Source organism: Phodopus roborovskii, unplaced genomic scaffold, assembly GCF_943737965.1.
Source record: "Phodopus roborovskii unplaced genomic scaffold, PHOROB, whole genome shotgun sequence".
Classification (NCBI taxonomy): domain Eukaryota; kingdom Metazoa; phylum Chordata; class Mammalia; order Rodentia; family Cricetidae; genus Phodopus; species Phodopus roborovskii.
Window position 1 is genome coordinate 2,183,315 of NW_026126484.1, and position 12,922 is coordinate 2,196,236.

Here is a 12,922-nt window from a genome sequence, read left to right on the forward strand (position 1 = left end):
TGATTCATGTTGATCAATTCTATTCCTGCCAAGTACTCACAATATTAATTTATAACCCATTAAGTAAAAACATTTACTGAGCTCTAAATGGGCCATGTACATTTAATGATACATTTAGTGATTTGCTTCAGAATTCTGCCCCAAATCAGAAATGAGTTTCTTTGATCTATATTTTAGAGGAAAAATGCCATTTTTCTGTTTGGGAATCAGGCCCTTGATGATCTGCCTCTAGTCATCCACAGCTTTGGGGCAGAGAGTATGGTTACAGTTCCGGGAAGTCACCAACCCAGAGATAATGAATTCTGGACAACAGGAAGATACCTGGAATTCAAAGGCACTGGACTCAGCCCTGGAGCAAGCAAAGAGACACAGGAATCTACAAGAGGTATTCCTTCACTGGTCATTAGTTAATTCAGTGTATATAGAATCTCTTAAAACAAATGGAAATAGGAATAGGAGAGATTTATATGGGTAAAAGAGAAATACTGTGTGCACCTTCCTGACACTTCCATTTCACCCGTGAGGGCTGACTTATGTCAGCTTGACACAAGCTAGAACAATTTGGGAAGAAGGAAGCTCAATTGACAAAATGCCCCAATTGGATTGGCCTGTAGTGCATTTTACCAATTAATACTTGATATGGGAAGGCTCAGCTCACCGTGGGTGATATATGAAAGCAGGCTGAGCAACCCATGAGAAGCAAACCAGAATGCAGCCCTCCTCCATAGTCTCTGCATCAGTTCCTGCCTCCAGGTCCTACTCTTTTTCACCTCCCTCTGTGATGTGGAACTGTAAGCCCATACAAACCCTTTCCTTCCTAAGTAACTTTTGGTCATGGTCTCTATCACAGTGCTAGAAATGTAACTAAGACCGCATAAGAAGGCAGATGCTTGACAAATACAATAACATCTGAGGAGTGTAATGTCTGGAAAGAACACGCTTGCAGTGCCATATTAAGAAGGGGCTGTTGACCCTATCTGAAAGTCAGGTCAAGAGAAGACTCTCTTCCTCCTGGTCACCATGACTGACATCTAAATATGAGTGATACGAAAAGGATGAAAGTGAATGGGCTATAGAAGAGTGTTTTAGGTCCAAAATCCCTTTATATGAAGGTCTTTAGAAATTACAATGTAAAAGAGCCTTTGAAATTGATGTAGCTAAAGTGTGGAGTATCAAAATTATATTAATGACAATAGTGTGTAAAAGTCAAAATGTTGAAACCTTTGAGGATCATTTCACAGAATCTGGGCACATTAGGTTAACAGAAAGGCGCTTGGAATTTTTTCGGGCTTCCTTTTATTTCCCCTGAGATGATGTCAGTGAGACATCATCACAGTCATGTAAGGAGTAGTTTTTTCCACCCACCGCTGGTCTTGCCCCACCGCCACACCAGCCCCAAATAACTGAGACTCTGTATTGATATAATGCTGTTGGCCAGGTACTAGTTTCTTATCGGCTAGCCCTGTCTTAATTATTAACCCATTTCTGTTAATCTAAGTATTTCCACGTGGTATCATCTTACCTGGGAATGGGGCAGGCATCCGGTCTCCCCAGTCTCTCCATGCTGACTCCTCCTTCCTTTTTCCTCTTTCCTCCTTGTCTCCTAGTCCCACCTGTCTTGTTTTCCTATTGGCCAACAGTGCTCTTTATTCATTAACCAGTATGAGGAACATATTTACAAAATGACATCTCCCATCACAGTCACTTCATTCTGGGCTGCCCTGCTAAACAGTAAATGGAATGAATGAAAGTGAGAGAGAACATGCATTTTGAGCAATGGTCTCTGATTCCATTCGGGAAGCCATAACAGAATCTCATAGGTTCAGTGGTATAAACAAGGGATACTTAGTTTCACACACTTTTAGGGCTAATTCTCTAAAACTAATTGTTTGTTTGTTTGTTTGTTTGTTTGTGTTTTTGTTTTTGGAAATAAGGTTTCTCTGTGTAGCACAGGCTGGCCTCAGACTCAGAGATGCCTTTGCCTCTGCATAGTAAGTGCTGGAATTAAAGGTGTGTGCCACAACCAACCCACATTCTAAGGCTAATTCTTATAGCCACATATTCTTTGACAAATTATTTTCTTTTTCTCTAACTCCATAATGGGATAATGACACTTCTTTTAAACAGTACCCAATACACATTAACTGCTCAGTGAATAAAGCTAAAATAAATGTAATTGCTATGTACTTACAATGTTATTAGTGTGTTACATGGCAGGTTAAAATAATATCATTCCTTATTTTAAACTAAAATATATATGTGCCTGTTGTTTTGATGTTAAATGTAAAATAACAAATGGAAAGTAAAATTTGTTAATTCTAACCACAAGTTCTGGTTCCTAGCAATGAAGATTCGTAATCATCTGTCTTGAATTCTTTTAGTAATTAATGTCATAATTTTAAATGGCTTACACTTCTTTTTAATTCAACATGTTATCTTTTACCTTCCTTCCAAATTTCTTTAAATTTTCTTTTACCCATCTTTCCCAATTCTTTTATTTTTTTATTATAACCTTGTATTTTCAATTTCCTGTGGCATAGGCTGTTGATATTACTATTTCTGAGACATCAAATTTTTCTGTTTGTTCTGTCCCTATTTTTCTTACTTCCTTCAGACAGAATTCTATTGTCCTCCTTTATATTTGTGTACTTCTATGATTATTCTTTTATTTTGATGATAATACTTTATAATTTCTTTTCTTTTTAATATTTTAGTGTATGTGTGCACGTGCACACGCACAAGAGTGTGTGTGTGTACATGAGTACAGTTGCCCACAAAAGCCAGAAAAAGTTATCAGATTCCCTGGAACTATAGTTTGTAGACAGTTGCGAGATGCCTGATACGGGGTACTAGAATTGAACCCTGGTCCTCTAGTAGAACTGTATGAGCTCTTCACTGCTAAGACATATCTCTAGCCCCTTATTGCAATCATTTCATAACCACCTTCTGTGTTCTGTGTGCACCATCCAGAGTGCCCCTCTTGAGACCCTCCCCATAGAACTACCTCAGGTGGCTGCCAGAGTGTTGACTGATGATAGCTCATGAGTATGCACACAGTTCCAGTGCTTTTAGAGGCCAGCTGGGACTTCTGTAGTGACTATGTCATAGCTCAACTTCTGCTCATTACTGCATCCTTCCCTCCTTCTCAAGTGTGTCTCTTAAGGACACTCCATAGTGAGCACACTCTTTACCAGCCTCAGCATCAGTCTCTTTCCTCTGCTAAGACATTAGCTGTTCTTATTTTATGGGTGTAACATTTCCTCTTTTTGTAAAGATGTTAATGGTATTTCAGATTCTTCTGTTAACTCGATTTCCTTATGTTATTTCCACCTTAAGCCTGATGACATCTTAGTTGTGTATCTAAAATTTTGCATAGGTGACTCTCTGGCCTCTGCCAATGCATTTTCTATTTTTAATAGCTTATTCCTGCCTGCTGACTATCTTTACTTTTCTCTCTTTCTTCCTCTTGTAGATATGGAATCTTCTTTCTATATCTTAGCATTCATCTGGGTATCTGAAACTAGAGGAAGAAAGACATGGGTTCTTAGGACACAATTACTACGTTTCATTAACATTGCTTTTTTATGTTTTGACAATTGATTACCTTTCATTCATTTTCTTTCTGTCTTGACATCATATATATATATAAGTTTCTTTGTCATTGATGTGTTAGCTTGAGGGAAAATTTCCCCACATTTTCTTCCTAACTTCAATATTGTCTGTTCTGGAAGTTCTTGTTATACTCGTGTTGGGGCTTCTGTACTAGCTGCATGTTTCCGGGGCTAGGGAGAAAGCTCAGAGCAGTACATTTTTTGGGGGGCTGGAGCATGAAGACTTGAGTTGGATCCCTAACACTGGCACAAAGTGCTTGTAATTCTAGCACTGGAGAGGCAGAGACAGGGGAGTACCTGGAACTTGCTAGCCATCTAGTCTAATCAAGTTGGTGAGCTACAGATTCAGGGAGAGACCCTGTCTCAAAAAATACTAAGGATAATGAGTGGGAAAGCACCCAACATTGACCTCTAGTGTGCACACACACACAAATACATGTACAAACATGAACTTATACATACAGACTCTCATATATATATATATATATATATATATATGTATGTATGCATGTATGTATGTACACACACACAAAGAGAACATTACCTGTGTCTTTCTTATCTTCCATTTTATGCTTTCTGTTCTGGAATATGTCCTTAAATTTCTTTTGATCCTTGTTTTAATTTTGTTGTTGTTGTTTTTTAGTATCAGTATCCATATGTCTTAGTTTTTCTGACTATTTCCCCTTTTCATAGCTGCTCATTAATGTTTTTTTTTGTGATATCATATGTACTTTTGAATTTCTTTAGAGATTTTAATTAAAAGCCATTGATATTTTTCGTTGTTGCTTTTATTTTTTAAATTTGTTTTGTTTTCTAAATAATCAGTGAGTTAGTTGTAGAACCATTTTCTCTGGCTTATTAGCCTTGGTTCTTATCTCTGTCACTGATGGATTCTTTATAGTCTAGTGCTCCAAGATCATTAGTTTATATGCCTTGTATTTTTAGCTGTGAACATATACAGTGCCTGTGTGGGTGTTTTCAACTGTTATGAAATTTCATTTTTCCAGCATAAGAACTACCTGGCAGCCCTGTATATGGGGTTGAACAATACTCTCTTTTTAAACTAAACCATGTCATTAGTAGCCACCTTTTCAACATAGACAGAATTCTACAGTGTGTCTGCACTTGTTCCTATCACTTACCTTCCAAGGCAAATGATTCATGATCCATTCTTGTCCGCAGTTGCATGCTCAGTGCTGGAAGTCACCTAGGATAGTTACCTTATGTTTAATTACATTTCATAAGTAGCATACAGGGAACTCTGATCTTCACCTCCACTTTTGTTTCCATTGAACAAGTGGTTCTAGGGGCAATGTGGAACCTCTTTAGTTATCAGTTTCTAACTAGTTAACTTTATGCCTTCAATGTTAGAAATGAAATCCTAACTCCTGTACTAATAACTTGTATAGGGTCAAGGTGTATCTTCTAATAAAATATTGCATGCTCTAGATTTCCCTCGCTGTTCTTTTCACTCTTGTGTATATTGTGCTGCCATCCTTGTATTTCAGAGAAGCTGGATCTGGTGAGCTTCAGGTGAAATCTTTCTCTTTTCTTTTTTGGCCAGAGCAAGTCATGGAGATGAACTGACTGCATCAATCCCAGACATACCTCACTGTCCTAGTTCCCATTACCTGGCACTCCAACTTCACATCCCCCAAATTATGACCACAAAGTCTCTTGAGTAAAAACATGTGTTTCCTTTACAATCCTAAAACTAAGTAGGAGGCCATTTTATTCTGTGCAAAGGCCAAATTCTTAGAGCATTCACTCATGTACTGGTTTTAGTCTCTACTGATTATTCTCCATAATTATAATTTTGTTTCAGATTTCTTTCTATTTTTTTTAGAAGAATTTGTTTTATTTTTATTGTATGTGTATCAGTATCTGCCAACATGTACGTCTGTGCCTGGTGCTTGCAGAGGACAGAAGGGTGTGTTGGATCCCTGGAACTGGAATTACAGGTAGTTTTGAAACATTCTCTGGGTGCTGGGTATAGAACCGAGGTCCTCAGAAAGAGTGTGTCATGTGAGCCATCTCTCCAACCCTGTTTTCTATTTATTTCACTTATTTCTCCAATTCTGACTCCCAGGAACTGTATTTCATGTCACTATTAGTTCCAGGTTCCTGGAATTGTCACTTTCCCCCATTTTCAGCTGCACTTGAACCTCTACTTTTGTTGTGCTGTTACAGATTCCGCTCATGCCTCTAATAGAAAAACAAAAGCTTTTCAGAGTTTCAGTTTCAGTCCCTCACCCTACACACCTCACAAAACTACTCCTCCTTCAGGGATAGAGGGGACTTAGGCATAGTGTGCCAAATGGGGCTCATTTGCACATGAGACTGCTATTAACTGTTACCACTATAGACTTCCTGGTGGTATAGTGAGTGCTTCCATCAGGTTATCAGTAGAAAATGTCACTGTATTATGTCATGAAAATGTATTAAGAGACACAACACAATTATCCCCTCTTGGCTTTTTGCTAGTACAACATACTAGTGGGGTGTAATGAAATATTTGATACTGGAACATTATATCAAAAGATGTGAAACTTAAAGTGGTGGATCTGATGATCAGCTCCCCATGGTCCTGTCATGATATATGGAGGATATCATCACGGTGGCAGTTCATGTGAAAGCAGAAGATTACATGATGTGCTGATTAGTTTTTTGTTAACTTGACACAAGCTAGGATCATCTTGGAAGAAGGAACTTAGGATAGTGAGTACCACACTTGGGCAACTGGTCCTGGATGGTATAAGAAAGCAGGCTGAGCAAGCCAGTGAGCAACATTTCTCATGTCTTCTGTCTCAATTCCTGCCTCAAGGTTCTTGTCTTTAGTGCCTGACCTGATTTTCCTGTATGATGGACTGTGGTCAGCATGAACAAGCCTAAAAGACCTTCCTTCAGATTGCTTTTTTGTCATGGTGTTTTATCACAGCAACAAGAGTGGAAGCCAGAATAAGGAGCTGACCTCTCTCTTTTGTAGCCACCCTTTCTCAAGAACTAATCAGGGTGTTCAAGTTCTACCTTAATCTCAGCTGAGGGTGGTGATCCTCCAAATGACAGTTGGTTTTTGTTTTGTTTTGTTTTGTTTTTTTGAGCTGGACTGCATCTCACACAGGCTGTTGTGCTGGGAAGTAAGCTTCCATCACATAATCCTATGGAGATATCCTTAAAGTACATAGAAACCAGAGCATAGAGGTTATTTCATGTCTTACTAAGTGAAAGAAGCAGGATTTTCCCATCAGTATTTATTTCCACCATGCCATTCTTCTTTCCTTGTGTATTCACTGAATCAGACTTTCCTATTGGATCTCAGATCAACATAAACAGCTGTGCAAAGGTCACAGACCAAATAGACAGACTTCCACACTAACTTGCTGTCACCTGGGTCTCTGCTGTTGCACTGTCCCAGTTAGCTCTCTGAAACATACAGTGTTTATTGCTTTCTTCCAAGAGTCCTTTTTGTCACCTTTGGGATTCATTATTCTTCATGGTTTGGTTCCTCGAACCTTTAGTACTTCTACTTTAGTTCTTTTTATCTTTTATAAACAAATTTATCTTCTGCTGGTTTCTTATTTTCCGTTAAAGTAAGAACCTTCTATTCTAAGTCACATGCTCTTTCCCCATTTAGGGTTTGAAATATTCTACTGTATCATTGAGAGATAAAATCCTCTATCCCTTGATAGTCACACACATTTACCCTGTCCACTCACGGAATCATAAACACTCTTTCATGTCTTATTTTTCCTCCTCTGGAATTTTGAGATTTATTTGTTGTGTATTACTGCTGAATGCAAGTACATTATATGGATGAATCTTAATTTATTCATGGAATCATATAGTTGTCTGTGATTGGGCATTTGGGTGGCTTCCAGTTTTTAGGTATTGCCAATTGAAGCACTAAAAGCATTGATGTAGCTTGTGTGAACATCCATTTTCATCCTTCCTGAGAAAATGCCCTATCATTTGAGTGTGACGATGATTGCCGGCTGACAAAATTCTTCAAAAATGGAAACTTGAAATGAGTACATTTTGTCTTTTTGTGAATTTCTGATTATGTAAATATGGTACATCACACCATAGGATACTATACAGCAATAAAAGCAACAAATTATATGCAACACCTTCGGTGAATTTCTAGAGAATTATGTTGAATGAAAAACATCTTATTTTAAAAATTCACATATGCACTACATTACTGAAATAAAAAATTGTAGCAATAGAGAATGCACTGTTGATTTCCAAGGGTCAGAGACAGTGACAAAAGGAAGAGCATGTCAGCATACTGACAATAGGAGGAAGCCCTGTGGTGGTGATATTCCAATATTATGACATGACAACCCTGGCGTACTCTCTCCTCTTACCATGGGAGGAAACTGAGTAACTGTTACTTGGGATTTTTCACTCTCATTTTTCTCTACCATGCTTTCACATGAATATATAAAATACCTTGCATCTTGTTTCAGGTGTGGTGGTGCACATATGAAATCCCAGCTCCTCAGGAGGCTAAATCACTTGATCCCAGGAGTTTGGGACAAGCTTGGGCAATGTGACAACAAAGTGTCTCAGAAACAATGATAGCTAACTTAAATTTTATGTAAAGTTCACCTTTCTAGCTGTGGAGCTCCCCTCGCTCCAGATGCTACTGTTGGCTTCTCTGTAATGCCAGTCTCCCTGCAGGCATACAGCCCTGAAATAAGATGCCTGAACCATTTTGCTCCTCCATCCTTCTTCTCACTCAGATATTCTCCAGGAATCACAGTCATGTCTTATAACTTCTCTTGGATCATCCATCCCCCCCAGCATTCAGGGAGTCAGTCAACATAGCTGACCTCATCCATCAGATAGGCCTCTCCAAAAATATGGATATCAAAGGAATTTAGCTCATCTATAATTCTATAAAGATGGATTTATTATTTTTTATTTGCTTTTTTTGGAATTAGAACACAGATTTCTGAAGAGCAAGATAACAATTTTCTTTGAATAGCAATGTTTCAATTTTTGTAGTTTCTTTTGTCAAATAATATGTGCAATGTTTGCCCCCAAACATGATTTGTTTTGAAACAAGGAAAACACATGAGAGGCCAAAGAAAATTAAAGTAAAAAAAAACTTTAAAAGTAGAGTAATAGTTGTATAGTTAATTTTTCTATCCTAATGCATATGACTAAATGATCCTTAAGTGCTGTGTAAAGTGAAGAAAATGTTTTGCTACATATTTGAACAAAAATTTGGGAAATAACACTATGTCATCTGCTAATAAAATAGCTTTTGTGAGCAAGACAGTAGATTTCTGCTTACAAGCAGGTGCATTTGCCCCTCCTCCCCCGACTCTAGTATTTAGGGCATGAACAAGGAAAGTAAAATGTTAGTAAATTCCCAACTTCTTAGCCTGAAGGCAAAAATTCTGAATAACATTTTCTATCCATGAACAAAATGTTTTAGGTGAACTAAAAATGTATCATGAATTTGAATACAGGGTTGAGACGAGTGAGAGGAATCAAGTGATTATGCTACTTTAAGCACTCGCAATTGAAGTGGGATCTTCCTTAATTTGCACATGAACTTATGAAAAGAGAAAAGTTTTATAATTTTTGGGGAGGGCATTTTTTTTTTTGCTTTATTCCAGAGGGACTAATTATAAATAAAATGTTTTAGCATTTTGGCAGGTGCTTATGAATATGTTACTTTTTAATTAATACAAAAAATATTCTGCATTAGATACTGACATTCCTTTCCACACCTGGAGAGACAAAAATTAAGTAGAGAAAAGGCTCTTTTGCAGTTAATTTCACAGTATCCAAAGAAAGATGCTGTAATAGCCCCATCTTACAGAGAGGACAGTCAAAGGTAATATGGATTGCCAAATTCACACACTGACAGTATGCCCTCCCCCCAAATAAGACCCAAACAAAGACAATACCAACTGATTCTAATGTGGAAGAAAGAAAAGTCATGGAACCCTATCCCTAGACAAAGAACTACACACAATTAAGGGATGTTAAGAGTCAGAGTAGTCTTTCTTCAAGGAGGAGCTCCCTAATGACTCTCCAAATATCAAAATAAGTAATGCTGAACATATATTAATTTAATGTGGGTTAGATACATATTTGATGAGTGCCATTGTGGAGCACAGATTGTGCTTGGATGAAACATGACCTCTGTTACTTGACTGAGTTCTTCACTGGAAGGAAAGTGAAGAAATGGATACTTTTAACTGGTGAGCCTAATTTTAATTAAATAAAATTTGCTTTAGGAATTACAAGCATGATGATAAGGATCACGTACGTAAGACGATACTGGTGTTGGTATACAAGGTGACCCCAAAGGTCTGGGAGTTGAGGGCTTGCTCTGCAGCCAGTGGCACTATTGAATGGTGATGCAATCCTCAGGAAATGGGCACTAAGTAGAAGGAAATCAGACAAATAGGGACTCTCTTTTCTTTCAAACAAATATGGGGACCCTACCCACTTCCTGGCTGTTTCTGCTCTCTGGCTGCTGCAAGATGAGCATAAACTGAAACCATTAAGTCAAAATCAACCCTTTTGAGTTATTTTGTCACAGCAGTAGAATACTGGTAAATACAGATGACACATAAGGATTAATGTGAAGGTGGGAACACTCTAAATGTACTGCTTCTTATCTGCTTTTATTTAGACTTATTACAAAAGCATTCCAAAGCAAATAAATGTGAATGTGTATTATTATACTTAATTACTCCACAGTGTTTCATCTAATGATACCTACTTAATTGGGTTTCATCTAATAAATTGCTTTGAGTGTTCAGCTTATGTGTTTCACTATTATAAATAGTAACCCAATAGACATCACTCTATAGACTTCAAAACCTTCTACTTACCTCATACATCCCTACCATGTTCAAATCTGAGCTCAAATTTTAGTGTCCCAAATTCTGAGAACTACAAATAGACTTTTAGGCATAAGACTGTTGAAAGAAAACATGGATATGCTGCATATGTTTTACATGTTCTTAAACTATCCTCTGGAAGTATATCAAAGCCATGGTACATAAAAGAACTTCTGATTCCCGTCCCACTCTGTTTTCAACCCTAACTGCTCATTTGCTGGTCAGAAAGCTAGTTTATTTATGTACATAATTTAAACTTGCTATCAGCAAATGATTCCATTCATTCTTAGGCCCCCTGTGCCCTATAGTTTTAGCCCTCCAACTTTCCTAGAATATTTCCAGAATTTGGTCAAGTAGATTTACCACACAGGTAAAGAAGGACCTGTTTCCCTTTAATATCAGCTATATAAATTCTGACTCTTTTGATGACATCACTTACCTCATAGTTCATCATTATACAATAATCAAAATACAAGCTATTCATAGCCCTAAACACTCTAGATTTTCAATCCAGTTTCCAGTTACAGAGCATATACCACTCAAGTCCTCCCCCACTCCAGATGTTTCTGTTTAACTCTGCCTTGCTTCTGTTCAATTTTCTGATTAAAACCATAGAAATTAAAAAGCAGGCCAGCAGCAAGGAAAATATTTGGAAATATTTCCTATGGATATGAGTGGGTAGCAGGTGTTGACATATAATAAACTCACATCATTAAAACACTAAACCTCTAAATTCTTAAATGAGCCAGGGATGGTAACAGATAATTTAAAGAAAGAAAGAGAGAGAGACAGAGAGAGAGAGAGAGAGAGAGAGAGAGAGAGAGAGAGAGAGAGATAGAGAGAGAGGAAGAAAGAGAGAGAGAAAGAACAGAAAGAAATGTGGGTGGCTTACAGAACACAAAAATGATTCAATGAGGACTCCAGATAACAATTAAGTACTGTTCCATGCATCACATTAATAATGTATTAGCTTAAATTTTACAAGTACACCAGTCTAGTGTTTAGTGAGGCAGACAAATTTATGTTGTAGACGTTGAAATAGCTGTTGTCTTTCCAGAAAGTGATTTGACATGCTCATTCTTTTCATGTAGCTGTTTCCTCACTCCTGGCATCAGGAAGAAATAAAAGATGAGGTATAGATGATCTACACAGAGTGTTTACCTCAGCTTATTTCATCAGCAAACAAGAGTTGCATGGGGTGAGTGTGTGTGTGTGCCCGGAAGTGGCTGTGGAGATCAGAGCATTTGCTGCTCTTACAGAAGAACCAGATTCTGTTCTGTGTCTGTAACTCCAGTTCCAAGTGATTTGACACCTTATTTTGGCCTCTATGAATACTAGGAGTATACATGGTATGCATGCAAACAAATACGCATAAACAAAAAATAATACATATTTTTTAACAACTTGCATGGATTCCAAATAGCTAAGATTAGACATTAAACATTCATTTAAATGGCTGACATGCATGAAGGCTTTTAATAAGGTTAGGAAATATATAATGTAGTATGAAATACAATATATTATTAAGAAACCAAAAAGAAGTTTGTTGTACACTATACATCACCCAGACAGATGCATACCTGGGAATATGAGGACACTACAAGTACATTGTGTGTGTTTGTTTTACTTTTTTTCTTTGTAATTGAATCAACAGGCATATAGATTCTTTTAAGATTACAAAATAAAAATTAATTTATATTATACCTTTGCCAGAAGTCTCCCACAGTGTGTCAACCTCTTTTCTGTCTTCTCTGCTCCCTATGTTTTGATGTCAGTCTGGGTTAGTTTATTGTCAGTGTGACACAAACATAGACATATATGGGAGTAGGCAAGTCTGTGAGGTATTATCTTGATAATTGATCTATGTGGGAGGGACCAGTCTATTGTGGGAAGTGCCATCCCTGTGATAGTGTCCTAGAAGAGTAAAAGGAAGTAGGATAAATAAGTCATGGAACACAAGCCAGTAAGCAGCACTCCTCCAAAGCCTCTGCATCAGCTCCTGCCTCCAGGGTCCTGTCTTGAGCTTCTGCATGACTTCCCTGGATGATGGAGTTCAAACTGCAAGGTGAAATCAAACCCTTTCCTCTCCAAGTCACTTTTAGGTTGTGGTGTTTTGTGTCATCAGCAGAAACCCTTGCTAAGACAGTGCCTGTCATTCCAGTGGCACACGGCTACTAAACCAATAAAAACTATTTTCCTGTGGAGAGCACAGATTTCTTATGAGCTTAGGTTGTTGCTCTTGCAATCCAAATTATTTGCAAACTGACAAAATGTATGGATAACTATATGATTGCAAGTCTTAAGTATTTAATAGAGTTGTTTTACTTTGTTCTTTGAAAAGACCAGTGTCTATTGCTGTGAAGGGGCATCATGACCAAGACAACTCTTACAAAGTGAGGCATTTAATTGGGGGCTTGGTTACAGTTTCAGAAGGTCAGTCTA